The following is a 20,525-nucleotide window of genomic DNA, read 5'->3' as shown; positions in this document are numbered from 1 at the left end:
TATCTATAATTGGACCAAGTGTAATTACCTTTGATAAAACCCAAGTCCTTCAACTGGCATTCCTTTAAAACATTCCTGAAAGCATCCATCTATTTTTCATCCCTTCTAGCCCCTCCATACTTCTCACTATGGTGTAAAACTTCACTAAAATCTCCTATACATAGCCATCTTTCAGGCTTGAGAATTCGACGCGAAGCTAATTTCATATCATACCAAGAAATTGATGTACGAATACTTCATGATAACTTAGAACAATAGAATAGAGGTGTTGGGGATAGAATGTGCTTAGACAGTGAATTATCAATCGACTTAAATCAGTTTGTGTTCAAGAAGATAATAATATTCTTACAATTCTATTTTGTTGTGCCTGAAGCTACCCTGAAAATAAACACAAAATAGATAGAGACAATATTTAAGTGGTTCGGCAATTTGCCTACGTCCACTGAGCGGAAACACTATATTCAAAACAACTCTATCTCAAATGGCACATACACACACTTCTCACACTTCTCTCTCTCAATGGGATGGATTTCCCTTCATATGACCTCTCCTATTTATAGGAGAGGCTCAACCCTTCTCCCTCCACATATGTGCTGGAATGCACAAGCTAGACACTCAATGAAAGCACTTAGTGAGGAATATCATCATGTGAATTGGACACCACCAACACATGGGCACACATAGTGGATGGCACACATGGGGTGGGTGGATGGCACACATGGAGTGGTCCCTCAACAATCACCCCCTCCACCCAAGTGTGCCACATTAGGATACTATATGTTGTATCCTTCCAATGATTTCATCCCTTTATCGAAATGTTCGTTTGCCATGAGAGATCTCCGCTACCAAATGCGCCCTAAGGCGCCAATGCACCCGTGGGTGCTCAGCAGTATGAGATATTAATCAAGTCCAAACAGTGTTGGAACTTGATCCCGGTGACGACTTTTGTCAACATATCTGCTGGATTATCTTCAGTGCCAATCTTCTGAAGTAGAATGTCCCATTCTTCCAATATCTCACGTATGAAGTGGAAACGGACATTTATATGCTTTGTTCGAGAGTGATATACTTGATTCTTGGCCAGATGAATTGCACTCTGACTGTCACAGTAAACGGTAACCTCTTGCTGCTTAAAGCCCAAGTCTGTTACCAATCCCTGTAACCAAATGGCTTCTTTCACGGCTTCTGTTACAGCCATGTATTCAGCCTCAGTTGATGATAGTGCAATTGTTGACTGCAAAGTTGATCGCCAACTAACTGGTCCTCCAGCCATAGTGAACACATATCCAGTTGTCGATCGGCGTTTGTCAAGATCACCTGCATAGTTTGAGTCAACATACCCAGTTACTAGACTATCTCCACTCTTCTCGAACTTCAAACCAATATCTACGATTCCTAAAATGTACCGTAAAATCCACTTAGCCGCATGCCAATGAGTCTTTCCAGGATTATGCATATAGCGGCTAATTAAGCTAACGGCCTGGGAGATATCAGGTCGTGTACACACCATGGCATACATTAAGCTTCCAACAACACTTGCATATGGGACATTTCTCATGTAGTCCCGTTCTTCATCGGTTTTAGGAGACTGCAATGCATTGAGCTTGAAATATGGGGCCATAGGAGTAGTCACCGGCTTCGTCTTCGAGTCGATGTTGAAGCGTTGCAGTTTTCTCTTCAGATACTGCTTCTGAGTAAGGTGAACTGTACCTTTCACCCTATCTCTGCTGATCTCCATCCCCAGTATTCTTCGAGCTTCTCCCAGATCTTTCATGTCAAACTCACGACTTAACTGAGTTTTTAAGCGATCTATCTCCCCATTGCTTTTACATGCAATTAACATATCATCTACATATAAAAGCAAATAAATGAAAGATCCATCTGCAAGTTTTCTGAAATATACACAATGATCGTATTGGCAACGAGTGTATTTCAGATCCATCATAAAGCGGTCAAACCGCTTATACCATTGCCGAGGTGACTGCTTCAAGCCATAGAGAGACTTCTTCAGACTGCATACCCAATTTTCTTTGCCAGCTTCTTTGAATCCTTTTGGTTGAGACAGATAAATCTCCTCTTCCAGATCACCATGTAAGAAAGCTGTCTTTACATCAAGCTGTGCTAACTCAAGATCATATTGTGCTACCAAAGCTAGCAATATCCGAATGGATGAATGCTTCACAACAGGAGAGAATACTTCACTGTAGTCAATTCCCTCTGTCTGAGCGTAGCCCTTGGCTACCAACCTAGCTTTGTATCGCACTCCATTCTTAGCAGCTTGATCATCTTTCTGATTGAAGATCCACTTACAGCCAATTGTCTTCTTTCCTTTTGGAAGCGGCACAAGCTCCCAAGTCTGGTTCTGGTGAAGAGACTGCATCTCTTCATTCATTGCCTTTGTCCATTCAACTTGTTCACTGGACTGTATGGCTTCTCTGTAAGTGGTTGGGATCTCACCCCCTTCAGCTGGTAATGCATATGTCACATAGTCTGTATAACGTGACGGTACACGTTTCTCTCTTTTCGGTCTGTTGGTTGCTATTGATTCAGGTTGTATTGGAGGTACTGTGACTGGACTATCAACCTCATCTTGTCCGTGCTCTCCATTTGTTTCTCCTGAATCCTTTCGAGTGAAAAACTCCACCTTTTGCGAATCACCAGGTGTTTCGCTATCATGGCTGCATTCACTGGAATCTCTATGCTTATGTGACTTAAGCATCTCAAATTCGTTGAAGGTAACATCTCTACTGATGATCACCTTTCTAGACTCTATGCACCAGAGTCTATACCCTTTTACACCAGTACTAAAGTCCAAGAATTTTGCTTTCTTGGCTCTAGGATCAAGCTTACTCTCTTTAGCGTGATAGTAAGCAGGACATCCGAAAACGTGTAAAGAGTTATAATCAGTAGCATGTGTACCTCTCCACATTTCAGTGGGTGTCTTCCCGTCATTGGCAGATGAGGGTGGTCGGTTGATGAGGTGGCATGCATATGTCACAGCTTCAGCCCAAAATTGTTTACTGAATCCAGCATCCAGCAACATACATCGTACTTTCTCTAGTAAAGTACGATTCATTCGTTCTGCCACACCATTCTGCTGCGGCGTACCTCGTACTGTGAAGTGTCTGACAATTCCCTCTCTCCGGCATACTTCCATGAAGGGGTCTGAAGTGTACTCTCCTCCATTATCAGATCTGAGCCGCTTGATCTTTCTGCCGGTCTGAGTCTCAACCATTTTCTTCCAATCAAGGAAGATTTGCAGCACTTCATCTTTATTCTTCATCGTATATACCCACACACGACGAGAATAATCATCTACAAAAGTTACAAACCAATGTTTACCTCCCAAAGATGCATTTTGGGTAGGTCCCCAAACATCGGAGTGCACATAGTCAAGTATTCCCTGTGTATTGTGTACTGCGGTTCCAAACTTGATCCGCCTCTGCTTCCCCAATACACAGTGCTCACAGAAAGACAGTTTACCAGTCTTGGCACCTTTGAGTAAGCCTTGCTTCACCAGTGTTTGCAAAGCTTTTTCTCCTGCGTGTCCCATACGCATATGCCACAGACTGGAGGTGTCATCATCAGTCTCATCTAGCTTCTCACAGCCTGTGGAAGCTCTTCCAGCAACAGTACTTCCTTGCAAGAAGTACAAGTTTCCTCGCCTCAAACCCTTCATAGCCACCTGAACTCCCATTAGTACTTTGAGAGTTCCGTCTTCAATGGTGATTCTGAATCCCTTTGAATCCAGAGCTCCCAGTGAGATGAGATTCTTCCGCAAGTCCGGAATGTACCGAACTTCTGTCAGAGTCTTGACGCTACCATCGTGCAGCTTTAGCCGAATGCTACCTATTCCCTGAGTCTTACAGGCACTGTCATTGCCCATAAGTACTGTTCCACCTTCAATCTTTTTGAAGTCAGTAAACCAGTCCCGATTGGGACACATGTGATAGGTACATCCGGAATCCATAATCCATTCATCGGAATGACAAATGGATGATGAACTTATCAATGAAAAATCTGAATCATCATCTCTGTCCACGACATTGGCTGTGGTGGGTTGATTCTGCTGTTGTCCCTTCAACTTGGGACAATCCTTCTTCCAGTGTCCTTTGTTGTGACAAAAGGAACACTCGTCTCTGGCGAGATTTCTTCCAACTGATGGACCACGTGATGTGGCTCGGGTTTTCGATTGAAAACCTTTCTTCTTTCCGGGATACCTTGACTGTGGTCTCCCTCTTGCTGTTAGCGCTTCACTTGATGTATCTTGTTGTACCTGTTTATCTTTTCTTCGGTACTCATTGCTAATTAAAGAGCTAGATACATCTTCAAAACTAATCTTTTCCTTCCCATACAATAGAGTAGTAATCAAATGCTCATATGTATCAGGTAAGGAATTTAGTAAAAGTAAAGCTTTATCTTCATCTTCGATTTTAACATCTAAATTTAACAAATCAGCAAGAATTTGGTTGTAACTATTCAGATGTTCAGTCATTGAAATACCTTCACGAAATTGGAATCTGAAGAGCTTCTTCTTCAAGTGCAAACGGCTCTCAATGCTCTTCTTCATGAACTTATCCTCCAATTTCTGCCAAAGTACCCTAGCATTTGTCTCTCTCATGACAAAATACTTTTGTTCTTTGGTAAGGCATAACCGGATTGTACTACAAGCTTGAGTATTAAGCTTCTTCCAACCCTGATCAGTCATATCGTCTGGCTTTCCTTCCAACGCAATATCCAACTCTTGTTGGATCAAAATGTCCATGACTTCACACTGCCACATGCCGAAGTTGCTTGTTCCATCGAACTTCTCAACTTCAAACTTGGCATTTGACACGGTGGACCGACGTCCAGAGCTACTGGCATTTTCAGAGCCCCTTTCTCTTCCAGATCTTTCCATTTGAATTTAGAAAATTTAGACACAAAATTTCAAAATTCTAACCGTACGGATGAGTCCGGAATGATCCAAATAGTCAGAAAGCACTATTTGATCGTTGAAATCGGATTCCAAATGGCTTAGATCAAGCCCAAAGTGGATCTGGAAAACGGACGGTTCTGATTGTCTGGCGCGTGGGATATAGCAGATGCACGCGCCGATCTTCTAGGGGCGCGTGTGAGCTCCTCCGATGTTCGTTTTCGATGCCGTTTGCGGCAACGGATCCGTCTTGACGAGAGGAATGTTGTGGTGTGATCAAAAGTTGATTCCGATCAACTGCAATTTTCTGGGTAGCACGAACCGAAGCTCTGATGAATTTTTACCGTAGAAATGAATAGTACCTCACTAAGTCAGTTCCCAGGAAAGATTGGAGGGTCACAATGGACACACTTAAAATTTCCAATCTCCTAGACAGAACCTCCTTAGACTGTACGTATCCACACTACCACACCAAAATTCTACCCCACAAAAAGAGCCTAATTGGCTCTGATACCAATTGTTGTGCCTGAAGCTACCCTGAAAATAAACACAAAATAGATAGAGACAATATTTAAGTGGTTCGGCAATTTGCCTACGTCCACTAAGCGGAAACACTATATTCAAAACAACTCTATCTCAAATGGCACATACACACACTTCTCACACTTCTCTCTCTCAATGGGATGGATTTCCCTTCATATGACCTCTCCTATTTATAGGAGAGGCTCAACCCTTCTCCCTCCACATATGTGCTGGAATGCACAAGCTAGACACTCAATGAAAGCACTTAGTGAGGAATATCATCATGTGAATTGGACACCACCAACACATGGGCACACATAGTGGATGGCACACATGGGGTGGGTGGATGGCACACATGGAGTGGTCCCTCAACATATTTTACAGCGATCGCAGAAAACTCTATGATCAGTATACTCTTAACATAATCAAATTGGTTTGTAATTGTTAATCCATCATGTATCCCCGCTTCGAATGTGTCAAGTTATGAACATTTGACTATATAGTTCAAACTTTCAAAACATTTAATCATATTTATTTAAATAATGGGTCATGTTGTGTAATCAATTTTGACCTATTAAATGATTAATTAAAAATAGATTAACACGACACGATTCATTTCAAGTCATTTCATAATATAAATGCATTGAACCCATATAATATGTTTAACATAATTTTACATAAAAGTTAAAATATATATTTATTATTAGTTTTGTAATATTTTAAAAAATTAATAAAGCCATGGCTTACTTACAAAAAAATATCAATATTTTTAAAATTTTAACCTATAATAACAAATATGAGCATAGATCTAAAATTACATTCTCAACACTAAAAATATAAATATATTGAAAAATACTAATATTACAGCCTAATAATTATAAAATTATAATTTTAAAATAAAATCTAAATGAATTACTGTAAATTGACTAACTTATTAATTGCGTCATGTATTGGCATTTCCACCCCTAGTTGAGATCTTCTAAATTGTTGCTGTATCAGCATGCTGGAGAGCTAAGAGTGACTACGGGCCGAATCACCCTCTAATGTTACAACCTTAATTCCTAGATTTATTACTTCAGAGATGGCAAATAATCTTATTGCCGGAATTCTTTATGCCCATGGGTGAAAGAAAGATTAATATGATGTATGCAAATATCATGTAAGCAAATATTACCAGAAATACTATAATCAGAAAGAGATCTTTTAAAAGTAAATCTATAAATTGATATGATTCTATATAATAAAAATAGATTTATAATCTAATGTACCATATTAAGATACGTCATTTTATGAATTTACTTTTAAAGAATTTATTTGTTTATAAAGCATCAAATAGTATTGAGAATCTTGGGTTTGTTGCAATATCATGTAACGGCCCATATATAATATACTACTTACTTAATACAAAGGAATGGGAGATAGCACTCATAAAAGATTATATCACTTGATGATACAATATCTTAGAATATCTTAGAATACTTGTAAATAATAGTGAAATAATTAGACTTAAGATATTTTATTAGGATTTGAAAAAAAAAAAGATAGAAAAAGTTGAATAAAATATTATAAAGTTAAAAATTATTTGAATTTAATTTTTGTTTTAAAATTTGAAAAATGTGTATTATTTTTTATATTTTTTTGAAAGTTTGAGAGAATTATAATGATTAGGTAATGCTTATATCTTATATGAAAAAGTTAAAAATTTTAAATTGAATATATTTTGTGTTTCAGTAATATTCGAAAAGAAAATGTTTGAAAATGTTTAAAAGAGTTCTTTTAATTAGCAGCCCTACATCACACACTTACTAATATGGTTTTTTAGATATTTTGATGGTTTAAATGGAAAAAAGTTGTATTATTTTGATGGAAATATTTAAGAATATTTCAGAATACCTGAAAATAGTTATGTTGATGGGAGTATAGATCCCCTTGTAGAGAGTTGAAAACTTATTTTCCCATCATCCTTAGGAATGAATTTATGTTTTAACTAGACAAAAATATCAGACAATTTTTTTTTTCTAATTTCATAAATTGTATTTATACAAAAAGTTAGGGTTGTTTTACATATAAGTTTGTTCCTTTTTTTTTTTTTAATCTAAGCCATATATTCCAAATAAATGACATTTTTTTTTTTATTTTAATTTGTTGGTTATAGTTTTTTTTTTAGTAAAATTGGTGGAGATTTTCAAACCTATATTTTCTATTTGAATAATCGAGTCATATGCTATTAGACCATCAAGCTCTTGACATTGGTTATAGTTATTAGTGTAAGAGAAAAGGCTATATTATTGACACTATGAATTAATGGAGAGTACCTTGTTCATATTATTTCTAAGAACAGTCCAATTTCATTAATAAAGTAAGTTTAAGGCTTAATTCTCGATTAATGTTACTCTTTTTGGATCTCAAACATTTGAAATTAGAAATTAGTCATGTATGTGTGAATCGTAAATTCGAGTTTGAGATACTAGCTATATATATATATATAGGGACACTTTTGAATTTCCATTAAAATTTCATCCACAAATTGCTTGATCGTTTTATGCTCTGATCAAAACCAAGATTAAAGTGAACTTATGTCATTTTACAATTGAGAACGAGTACTCCCATGGTCAATAATTAATTTACATTTATTTCTTAAAAACAACAACCTCAATATATAGTCATTAAACTCATCTTTATCCATTATTTATTTATTTTATAATGGGGATGGGAGGTTTTGAATTCAGATTTTTCGTTTCAAGAATCGGCTCATATGCTATCAATCTATTAGGCTCTTGGCTCCATCCTTATCAAGTTATTTATTCCTTTCAAGAGATCCTATTTGTATTTTTCTTCATTTTACTCAACTTATATTTTTACAAAATCATTTGTCCACTACTTTCTAAAATGAAATAGAATTGAAAGTAGGAATAACAATTCGTATTCACAGATTGAGTTCTATTAAGTCATGAGTATTAGACTATAAAAATCAATTCGAATCCGATCCATTTAATCAAACGGATTAAATCTCTAAAATTTTAACACGACATATGTTAATAAGGCACGGCATGTTTAACAAATTTAATATTTAACTTTTATTAGGTTTTTCGACAAGTTTTCAACCCTATTCCAGCAGTTTAGACGTAGCCCACGTGCTTTATGTTATTTTTATATTTTTTTATACAATCCATTATAGCTTTATCTATTTATTTGTAAGTTGGTTTACCTTCAACTTTCTTCATTTCATGGGCCGGCCCTTCCGGTACCAATATTGGGGCTAAGCTGCTTCTACTTTTGCATTGTTTTTATGTAACAAGTGCCTCTAAATTATGATAAAGATCATGCTCTTTCCTTCTTGCATTTTTATTGAACATTTGCAATGTTTTCATTTTTGTTTTGTTCATTTGAAATGGTCAGAAATTTCCATGCTAAAGCAATAACGGGTAAGGTTTAAGTGTATGTTTTGTGCTAAATGAAATTACGTCCATTTTTGGTTTGTTTTAGCCCATTTCAGCTGGATTTCGTTATTCCAGTCAAAATGGGTATTTCGGTCCGAAATATTCATGCATGGAATTTTCATAAATGTCTTGAATAGTGAAGGGCAAATTCATAATTTCGTGTGCTTCTTCCCCATCCTCCAAGATCAGAAATCCTTACTTCCCTAGTTCTTCTTACACAAATAAAAAAAAAAAAAAAAGAAGAAGAAGAAGAAGAAAAAAAGAAAAAAAGAAAAAAAATTGCTTGTTCTAAAAATTGTCCATTCGCAATTTACTCTCTGTCTCCACTCTGTTCACTCTACCGATCGACGCTAACGCCACCTCCACACAGTCGCAGCTCCTATTGCTCCGTCTAAGATTGGCTCGCTCGTGTTGGTCAATTAGCTCTATTGCAGCTCCTGTTCCTCTACCGCAAGTTGGCGTCCACCTCCTGTGACGCTTCCAAATTCCGTTTGGGATCGGACGGACATTTGAAGCGTCGAGACATGTAACACAAGGTTACCTGCCCCCGTTCATGACATATAAGATGCAACGTTTCTAACATGCATCTAATATTATGCAATATTCGCAGCGGATAATTTTTTTCTCTAGCAATACTATGCACCAAATTAAAAATATCACAAATGCTTAAAACATACTTCATACATAAAGACCCATTGAATAGATCACAACACTAGTCCAAAATGGTTATGATCCAAAAAGTACTAAAGATGCAACTCCATTGTACAAGTAGTAATTTACGTTAACTACTATATTAACATTGACGTCGCACCGTCGCTTAGTCAACTGTGTCTAGTTGATCAGCTCCTGATTTTCTTTCAGGTCCTGTAACAAGATCTACCATTCGGGGGGAATGGTAGTTGGGACTACCAAAGTGAGATTTGATTACAAATCTCAGTAAGTTAACAAAAAAAACTTCCACACAAGCTAATGATGCATGCATGACAGTAAAAGCATAAATGCATAATCAAATTCATAATTAATTAAAGCATAACTTGGCGTACAACATAACATAATTGACATAACTTAAATTGAAACATGAACTGAACTTGACTTGATATGAACTTGATCTGAAACTTGACTTAACATGAAAAATACATACTCCACAGTTGTTGTGGCCCCATGTATTCTACGTGTAAATACATACTCCACAGTTGTTGTGACCCCATGTATTCTACACAAACTTGACTTAACATGAAAAATACATACTTCACAGTTGTTGTGGCCCCATGTATTCTACGTGTAAATACATACTCCACAGTTGTTGTGGCCCCATGTATTCTACGTGTAAATACATACTTCACAGTTGTTGTGGCTCCATGTATTCTACGGAAACTTATTCTTTAACTGCTTAAATACATACTCCACAGTTGTTGTGGCCCCATGTATTCTACGTGTCACAATTGCTGTGTCTCACGTAGTGTATGCGTCACAATTGCTGTGACCCCATACATAAGTAATCAAGATGAAACGTGACTGGAATACGAAATGACTGAAGCCCTGACGTAACATAACTGACTTGAATATAACTTGAAATACATGACCAACTTGAGATAGAAATATTTCGTAACATGATATAACATATAATAGATAACATATTTAACATGACATATTTGCAACAGTGAATATTACATGACTTGACATACATGTAATAGATGACATACTTAGCATGACGTACTTGTAAGGTACAGTAATATATGATAGAATATATTATGTAACAGATAAAAATTGATGACAGAATAAATTCTGTATAATAGAAAATTACGTGATAACTTGGCATGACATATATGATAACACACATACATACACTGTAGTTCCTTTATTTAGCACACATACACAGTAGACTGCTAGTAAGTTAAAAGCTAACTTACCTCGATCTCCGCGTTTCTTATAAAACTTCAAGTGCGACCACGAGGAACTGTAATTAGTGATTCTAAAAGTTAGAACTAAATCACTAATAATTTAAAATATGAAAAATACTAACTTAAAGAGTAAAATTTTCATTTTACTCTCTACATGTGGGAAAATGACCGTTTTACCCATAATTTAAGGATTTTGCATACTAACTCCAAAAGTTTCCAAAATTTACATTCCTCATATAAATTTTGTCCTAAACTTAAATATCAACTCAGAAAAATTTAAAACAAAACACAACTATGAAGAACACACTATGACCGAAACATCCATAGGCCATTTCCCTTGATTTTTGTTGCAATTCCTTCCAACTTCAAAACTCATGCTTAAACCAAAATTTTGCAACAAACATCTTCCAATTCTAAGTTCAAAACCATACTTAAAACATCCATTTAGAAAAAGCTAATCATTAACACCAAACTTTTTTGTAAAAAAATTCAAGCACTTGAATCACAAGTTTTGACCTTAAATCAAAACATCTCCAAGAATTTCAAAAATCAAATCTTACTTCTAACATATTCATAATATCATCCTAACATCAACCATGCTTTAAATCATCAAACTAAAATCACCAAAATCACAAAATAATATTTGGAGATTTTGGTTTTACACTTAGTCCAAAAACAGAAACTTTTTCCTCAACTAGTTTTGATAAATCTCTTGATCTATGACTTATAAATATATGATTTTCAAACCAAACCATCACATGGTTTAAAAAGATGTCCTAAAATATATATAAGCTTCTAATTCAAGATCGCATGGTTAGAAAGTAATCAAAACATAAATTTAGCTAAGAATATCCACACTTTGGTTTATTTGAATATCTCTTTGCATAAAATTTCATATCTTTGAAACTAATATCAAATATTTTCAAAATAATAATATAACATGTATATAAGATGTTTAGGATCCTCCAATAAAATTATCAAAGTCATTGGAATAGGTTTAGACCACCAAAGAGTTAAACTTTCTCAAAACAGAAACTGTTTTTCCTCTTCCAGTTTCTAAGTTTCTAAATCTAAGAAAATCTTTCATCAAAACCTTTAATCATGCAAAAATCCTCAACCAATAATCATATACACATGTTAACAATACTCCATAAAAATTTTGGACCAATATCTATCCATTAGCTTGGTCAAAAACTCCAAACTATAACATATTCTCCAGTTTATCTCCCAGAATGACCTTTCTATAGTTTATACAATATTTAACTGACCAAATGATCTTCAAATGGGACAAATAAGATATCCACGTAAACTAGACTAAAAAAGGAACAACTTATATGAAGGAGACTTTATGATAAAATACTTACAAAAGCTTCGAAATGGGTGTGCAAAAGACTTCCTAAAAGCTGTCTGAGAGAGAGTGTTTGATATTCTTTCAATGGAAAGTGTAAATGAAGATAATTTCATGGGGAGAGGTGGCTGAAGATACTTATGGATGAGATATGGAAGAGATGAGGCTGGAGTTGAGTGTAGTTTTCTCCTACCCAAAATATCTATAAAAGATTATCTCATAATATTCTATCCAATAGTATTTACAAAAAAATCAACTTAAGATATTTTTATCTAATAATATCTATAAAAATCAACTCAAAATATTTTTACCCAATAATATTCATGAAAATTACCTCAAGATATTTCTTTTTATCCAATAATATCTACAGTTTTGAACAGACGTTTTGTCCGAAAATATGAAAAAATGTTATTGCGCCATAAGACTTTAAATAACCCTCCTAGTCTAATGGCACAAACCATAATACATTTTGACACTTCTAACTATCTCCAATAATCAAAAACATACTTCTGATACCATAGTAAATAATAACACTAACTATGTAGTTAGACAAAAACCTATATGATTAATGGATTCGTGAAAACCCCATAAGTTTTTCACGAGGTTCCTAAAGGTAATAGAAATTTCACAATTGAATTTCTAGCGGGCTGTTACACCTCCACACTCCATTGCCCACTCCATGTTGTAGGTATAAGCCCACTCCACACTCGTGTTACTTGGTCTGCTTAATTTTAGCTGCACCGGACCAAAGCTACAAAGCCTTTGCTTGTTATTTCTCAACTTATTTCTTTGCGATGGAGTTGGTCTGTTTCCTACTATTGGTAAGGGGTAAATCCCATGACCAAGTTATGTCCACATGGGTGGGGAAGTTATTTGTTAACTTGCCACTACTATCACAACTCTACGGAGATTATTTAACTTCTACATATTTAGGGCAGTTAATTAACTTTCAGGTGTAAAAACTCTTTTAAATAAGAGTATGTACATTAATTGTGTGTGAAAAAGTCTAGAAAAAGATAAGAACTCTCCTATCTCTCTCTCTTCTTTTTCTTAGAGAAACCATATAAATCTCTTGATCTTGAAGTATGAAATTTTTTAGGAGAATCTAGTAGCCTCCTAAGTGATGTAGAAGTGCAAATAACAAAGTGATGTGGGCCATAAAATGAGCAAAGATCCGACCTTGTGGGAATTTTGCCCATATGAATATGATTACATGTTATTTGATGCTTTGACATGAATTTAAAAGCATGTAATTGATGATATGCTATAATTATTTGTGTTTTGAATTTTTCATTAGAGGCTATGGTATGACATGTTTAAAATTGAATTATTTACATGAAAATGTTCCTTATAATGTCGGAAACATTCTCTTAAATTTGGTGAAGTTTCTTGCATATAGAAGAAGAAATCCGAAATCCTAGTTTTGAAGTTCATGTTAAGACCGTGACTTTGAGTCCTTTTTTAATCAACCAAATCTTATATTTTGGTAATAAATTTTATATAGTTAGAGAGCGTGGTTCATAAGCTTTAATTTGACATATCATATGCGTAATTCAGACTTTGTATGAGTAAGTTATGATCAATTGAACATGAGTGCTCAAAATTGGAAAAAACCAGAATTTTGACTTGAGGAAGAAGACGATGAAAGTGTTTTTTTTTTTTTTTTTTTTTTCCAGTCCCACTCTTGGTAAGAGAGAGTGTAGGCCACCCATTCGCTTGGCTGCATTTTTAATTACTTTACCAACACACATACAAATTAAGATGATTGAACTTTATGTTTAGAAATCTGAAAACACCGTACACGGAGGAGGTGATATACACTCTCCGTCGAGGCGAGTTAAGTAGAGGCAAAACATCCTCTAGAGCAAAAACGAAGCCTACACGCGTAGGTGGTGCGTGGGGGTGCGTGCAGAGGCTTCCGATGCCATTGTTTAACAAATCTAGCATGTGTGATCATGTGTTGGTGTCTGAAGTTGATTCATATGTTTTTTGGTTGAAACAAAGAGCCAAAAAATAATTTTAAATTTCTTAAAAAAAATATTTTTGGGACATTTGTCATACTTTCTCAAGTCTAATTTTTCTGTGTTATGGTGAATATTTATATAGATTAGTTGTTGATATATCTATTGGATTATTATTAAATGCATATCTATATTGAATGTGTCCCTAGATTTGAGAACCTATTAAACCATAATGCATACTACTATGATTGAATGCTTGAGTTCATTAGTATTTTTATAAAAATGGATAGAGTTGACATTGGTAATTTGTTGGGCTCATGTGTAATGTATGTATTTTTTAATGTGAATGGATAAGGTGTACCTTATAAAAGTATATTGATGATGTGACATTCCTATTTATTTATTGTTTCCTAGAAAATTTGTAGTAGGATTTTCTTTGAAAATGTAATATTAGGAAGGTAATTTTATTATTGAAGCCATGTAAAGGTATGTGTTTCACGTTTATCAATATATTTTAAGGTCACCTTAACATGATGCACCAAATTACCTATGAGGCTTTGGGTGGAGCCTATGCGCAATGATTATAGATTTTTCATAATTGATGAATGGAGTATATGTGCATGAGTTTTGGGGTTTTTTTTTTTTTTTTTTTTTTTCCAAATCCTTCTATAACTTTTATTTAAGATTAATTAGATATAATATTTTGACTTATATAGTGGGAGATGATTACTAGTTTTTTTTTTAAGAAATTTTTGATTTCCCTATTTAGGAAGGAATTCCATGGTCTAGTTAGATTTTGGAATAAAATTAAATATGTGCTAATATCAATATTGCATAATGAATGTAGTGATAATGGCCATTAAGAACTTAGTTGCTGACATTATTAAAGGAGAGAAATTGGATGCGACCAACTACGACATGTGACATAGAAAAATCTAATATTTGCTTAATGAACAAGAGGTCCTTGAAAACTCTCTCACCTTATGATAGAACCTGCTGAAGGAAATACTTCCCAACATTGTTTTGATTTGAAAGTCTATCAGACTTGGGTAAAGAAAGATTGGTGTGCGCGCTTTATCATGCTTAGTTGCATGCACAATAATCTTATTGGAGAGTTTGAGAATTGCCTAACTGTCCAAGATATGTGGAGCCAGTTGAAAATCACCTATAATTCTTGATCTAAAGGCTGCTGGCAATAATCTCACTGATGAACAGCAAGTTACCACTATGATACGATCTTTGCTCGAGTCTACTTTGGGCAAATGAAACTTGTTTTGACACACAGTGAGAATATTAAGATTTTTGCTAATATATCTCGCCATTTAGAGTTAGAGGTGGAGCGTATAAATGTGTACTATAATATTCTACTTGTTGCCCAAGCTGGAAAGCCCTAGGCATTCAGGCCTAAGCGCAAGCAACGTGGGAGATTTATTGGAGCGGCATATAGTCTTGGCCCAAGGGATGGAAGTAGCAAAGCACCACAAAGACAAGCGTGCTGGCAAGGACAAGTCCAAATTGAAGTGTTATAACTGTGAAAAAGTGGGACACTTTGCTAGTGAGTGCACTGAGCAAAGAAGATATCCCCTAAACACATCTCTTTTATTACTTATGTTTGTTCACATATTTTTGTTGCTTACTCATTTTCTGAATGGATTGTAGATACAGGTGATGAAGTTCTAAACTGCATGATTAAGTTACTAAAGTGAATATATTATTTAACTAAAAATTATTTAAGTATTTAATTATGCAGTAAATTATGATACTTAAGTCAATTAATAAATTCTAATATTTTGTGCTTAAAAAAATTTATAATATAGTGGTTTTACATCCTTTAATTTTACTCCTTTCATATCTTATTTCTATGTTGCAAGGTGCTATTAAAAAAAAAAAAAAAGAGAACACATGAGCTGTACAGGAGGTATTCTTGAAAAGCTGGGTGAAGAATGATTTTAATTGATGGCAAAGCACGGCCTCTAAAAGGAAAATTAAAAAAAAAATAAAATGAACTGCAGCATCAAGGACACGTTTTACGTGCTACGGACTGGAACAAAAAGACAACTAAAATAGAGAGCAAGTCTCGTGCTGCTGGAAGAACTGGTACAGGCGTGAAGCAGGGGCAAAACGCAGAGGGGAAAGGCGCGACAATTTTCATTTTTTTTTCCTGGATTTTTTTCCTGTACTGGGCAGTGTTTTCTACTAGTTCTTTTTTTAGTCTTGGTTTCGTTTGTACACGGGACTCTCTTGTTTTTTTTTTTCTTCCGAGTTTTTACGTTTGGACTGCTGGGGGCGTTCGTCCTCATCATTATATTCTGTTGCTTTTATTTTTTCTTGGGGGTTAGATGTTCTTCTTCGGCATTTTATTTTTCTGGTTTGACTTGTTTTTTTCGTTCGCTTGGTGAGTTTCCTTTTTTTCCCGTTCATTTTATTTGCTTAGACGCTTCTTGGTTTTACTTTTCTTTGAGGTTTTCGTTTTACCGGTAGTGTTCTTCATCATTTGCTTTCTTTTCCTTAGTTTTAGTTTGCAGATTCAGTTTCGTTTTGGGACAGCGTTAGTTTGCATTTTTGGTTCGTTGAGCTGCTTCATCTTAGTTCCTTCTTGGTTTTTATTTGGTCTATTTTATTTTCGATTGGTTGGACAGTGTTGTTGATTGCTTTTCATTTTATTTCTCTTAAGACCCTTCTTTTAATTTCCGTCAAGTCGGCTTCTTCATTTTTATTATGGGTTTCTTCTTTCATTTTTCTGTATTTCCTGTGCGGCGGCTTCGTCTTCGGGTTTTGCTCCAATTTATTTTATTTTTGGCTTCCGCCGTTTGGCAGTAGTATCTCATTTTTAGACTCTTCATTTTGGAGATTTGGATGTTTTCAGCAGTGATGACTTTACTTATATTTATTTTTACTGCTAGAAATAGTATGTGTAGTTAATTTCTAAAATTTGGGTTGTGGAATGAAATTGGATTTGTTTTGGATTCTAATTTAATACAATATTTTATTGATAAATGTTGATTTCACTATAGTACTAGTTGGATTTGAAGTGAAAATAGATTGCAGCTCTTACTCTTGATTTGTTGTTGACATAAGATATAATAAAAGCTTGAAAATTATCAAGACTTCTCTCAATTGATTGTAAATGTGTGTTTGGTTAGTAAAGTTAGGGGTGTTCATATGAGCCGGGTTTTAACCGGATAACCGAATTTCCGGTTACGGGTTCTGGCCCGGATTAAATCCGAACTGAAACCCATATTATGAAAACTGGGTATATGTGATCCGGATCCGGTATGAACAGCGGGTTTCCTTTTAAAACACCGGGTACCGAGTTCGTATAAAGTAGAAAATGAAACCCTACCCATCATCTATCGCCCGACGCCTTTCTCTCATCCCTCTAGGTCATTCTGCCTCTCTGTCTCTCTCTCTCTCTCTCTCTCTCTCTCTCTCTCTCTCTCTCTCTCTCTCAATCCGAAGAAACCCTAGCCTCCCTCCCTCATTGTCGGCCGATCGAAGGAAAGATAGCCCTCCTTTCCTCCCTCAGTGCCGATCGAAGAAACCCTAGCCTCCCTCCCTCAATGTCGATCGAAGAAACCCCGTCATCCCATGACCCATCATCGTCGTCGCCAACTCGCTATCATCCTCGACCTCAAGATTTGTTCTCTGTGATTTGGGTATGTTTTAGATTTGGGTCTATTTTATTACGATAAGAAAAAGGTAGGAATCGAACTCTTTGAACCAGGAAAAAAAAATTTATTCGTAACATTTGTGTAGAAAATGAAAAGGGGAAGAACCTTTGGTAGATCTGGATTTCTTTTGTTATTTTGTTAAACATGTATAAAGTATATGTCGTTATTTTGATTGATTTGGATTTTTTTTTTTCTTTTTTTGTTGAAAATGAGTATAAAGTATATCATCTTTAGAGATCTGTGATGATTTTGTAATAGAGGGGCCGAATGTTGTGTTTTTGTATATGATTTAAATCCTCCTCTGTCAAATGCATTTAGGAATGTTGCCTGCTTTGTGGCATCTAAGAGGGTGTAGGATATGGAATCCCTCGAGCCAAAGGCTGAAATTTGCCGGCTTGATAGTGATTTCTGAGACACTTGAGTTATAATTTTATCAGCTCATTGTTTGGATTCTGTTTTCTATTTTTTTTTGTCATGCATGTTATTAACTCGATCGAATAAATATTGTGACTGTAATTTTTGGTAGTTACAGTATTTCCAAATTTCCTTCTGCATGCACTCACCTCCTTTTGCCCATTATAGTATTAGGTTTGTTTTTTATTTTCTTTGTCATGTGGAAATCTCTCTCATTTTTTCTGCAAGGAGTTAGAGGATAAAACTGATATTACAGTGTATATAAAATCAAATGAATTTGAGAATTTTCTACTTAAAGAGGTACTTTATTATATATTGCTTTCATTATTATAAATTCCAGTAGATAGATATATGATCAAGGGACGGATGTATAAGGCGCTTAGAATATATATAAGATGCATGCTTAATTAAGAAGTATAAGTAGTTATGTATACCAGAGAAAACATATGTCAAATTATAACTCTTTTTTATTGGGTTGGGTTTTGGACCAGACTTTTTAGATGCTTCTTCACTGTATTTTATTACAGACTCTATTTTAAAAGTCTGTAAGCAGAAGTATATGTTTCTCCACTGTAGCAGTTTGTGCTTTCTTGGCTCCTGCCTTGTTGGAGATCCTTCTCTTACTCTTTCCCACCATTATATACTTGATTAGGAAATACACTAATCCTCACCTGTAGGATACTTGAAAAGGTAAAAATGGCAGCCTATAGGAGCTGGATTTGCTACCTTTAAGATTCATTTATGATAGAAAAAGGTCTAATCCCACCAGTAATATTGTTCAACATGATCATAGAATCAGTTCAATTATACCTTTGTGGTAGTAAATGATCTCTGTTTGCATTTTTACATTCTGTGGTTATAACTTTTTAAACCTTTCTACTAATCATATCAAAAGTGGTGGTTTGTTTTTCTTTTTCTTTTGATGAACTGCAGGTGGATAGCAACAAAATGGGACTATTTTCACGATGATAGAAAATCAAAGTCCTTCCACGATGATGTAGTAAATTAGTTCATGTCCATTGTTGTGTATTGGTGTTTGATTAAAACAATGGATGAATTTTGTATTGGTCTAAGCAAATTAGTTCAGACAATGTAATATGTAGTGGATTTTTTTTTTTTTTTTTTTGTTTTACATGCATTTAGTTATAAAGTTCATTAGTTATTTATAGCCTTAGCTATTGTTAACATAAATTTAGTTTTTCATTTTGATATTTTTTATCATTATGGAGAATGATAAATATATAGAGAGTCATATAATAAATATTTTTTTCTTTTCAACATTATTTCTTCAAAAAGTTGTAATAAAATATAGGATTTTTTATAAACGTATTTTTCGGAAAAATAAATAATAACACACAGACGCGTTAAAAAAAAAAACTGGGTTCAAACCCAGAACCCGGAATCCAGGTTTTTAAAAACCCGGATTCATCCGGTTTTCGGCCCATGTATTACCCGGATTAATCCGGTTTGGGTTCTGGCCCGGATTTTAGATCCGGGTTGTGGTCCGAGTATACCCGGATTTCCGGGTTGGAACCCAGATGAACAGTCCTAAGTAAAGTAGTGAATCCCTTAGAGAAATATTGTAAAAGCCTGAGCATAACCTTTTTTTTATCCTTCGTTTATCAATGCCTTGATCGGATTGTTAATCGAGAAAATTATATAGGATCTAAGACAAAGAGAGTCTCAAACCCAACCTAAGTGTTTGTTAATTTTTTTTTATTAAAAAATTTAATTCCAGCTTTGACTAAATTTTTGTAGAAATTGAATTCATACTTTTTTTTTTCTAAACTCATCTTCAATACTTTTCACATTGCATTTCAATTTTCTTATTTTCATCTCCCGTAGTCGACATATTTTTTTACAACAAAAATCTCACAAATGCTTTGATAACCCTTTGTCCCGGAGGAATTTGATCATAGACTTATTCTCGACACTTTTGCACTTGGAAGCATATTTGAGATTGAGTCAAGTTTTTGGCGCTATTGCCAGGGACAACTGGTGCTTATCAGAGCATTCCTTTATTGCTGAGAGAATGTTTGTGGAGCTATGAACCTCTTCACAGCCTGGGTGATATCTGATCTTTTTCTCTTTCCTTTGTTTATTTTTCATTATTTTTATTTTTTGATCTTGTTTGTATGACCGATTGGACTAGAGACCACACATCTCGACTGTTTAAGACAAAATCATTAACATCTTTTAACTCTGCATCACCTTCTCTTGAATCATCATCTGACATTCCTAGCATCATGGCTAAAAATGAGCATCATGATAGGGAAATGGTAAATCAGAACATGACACTTAGAGAATATCTTCAGTCTGTTAGGACTAGCACACCTTCTTGCATTATTTTGCT

Source organism: Carya illinoinensis, chromosome 14 (assembly GCF_018687715.1).
Source record: "Carya illinoinensis cultivar Pawnee chromosome 14, C.illinoinensisPawnee_v1, whole genome shotgun sequence".
Classification (NCBI taxonomy): Eukaryota; Viridiplantae; Streptophyta; class Magnoliopsida; order Fagales; family Juglandaceae; genus Carya; species Carya illinoinensis.
Note: the sequence above shows the minus strand (reverse complement) of the source record.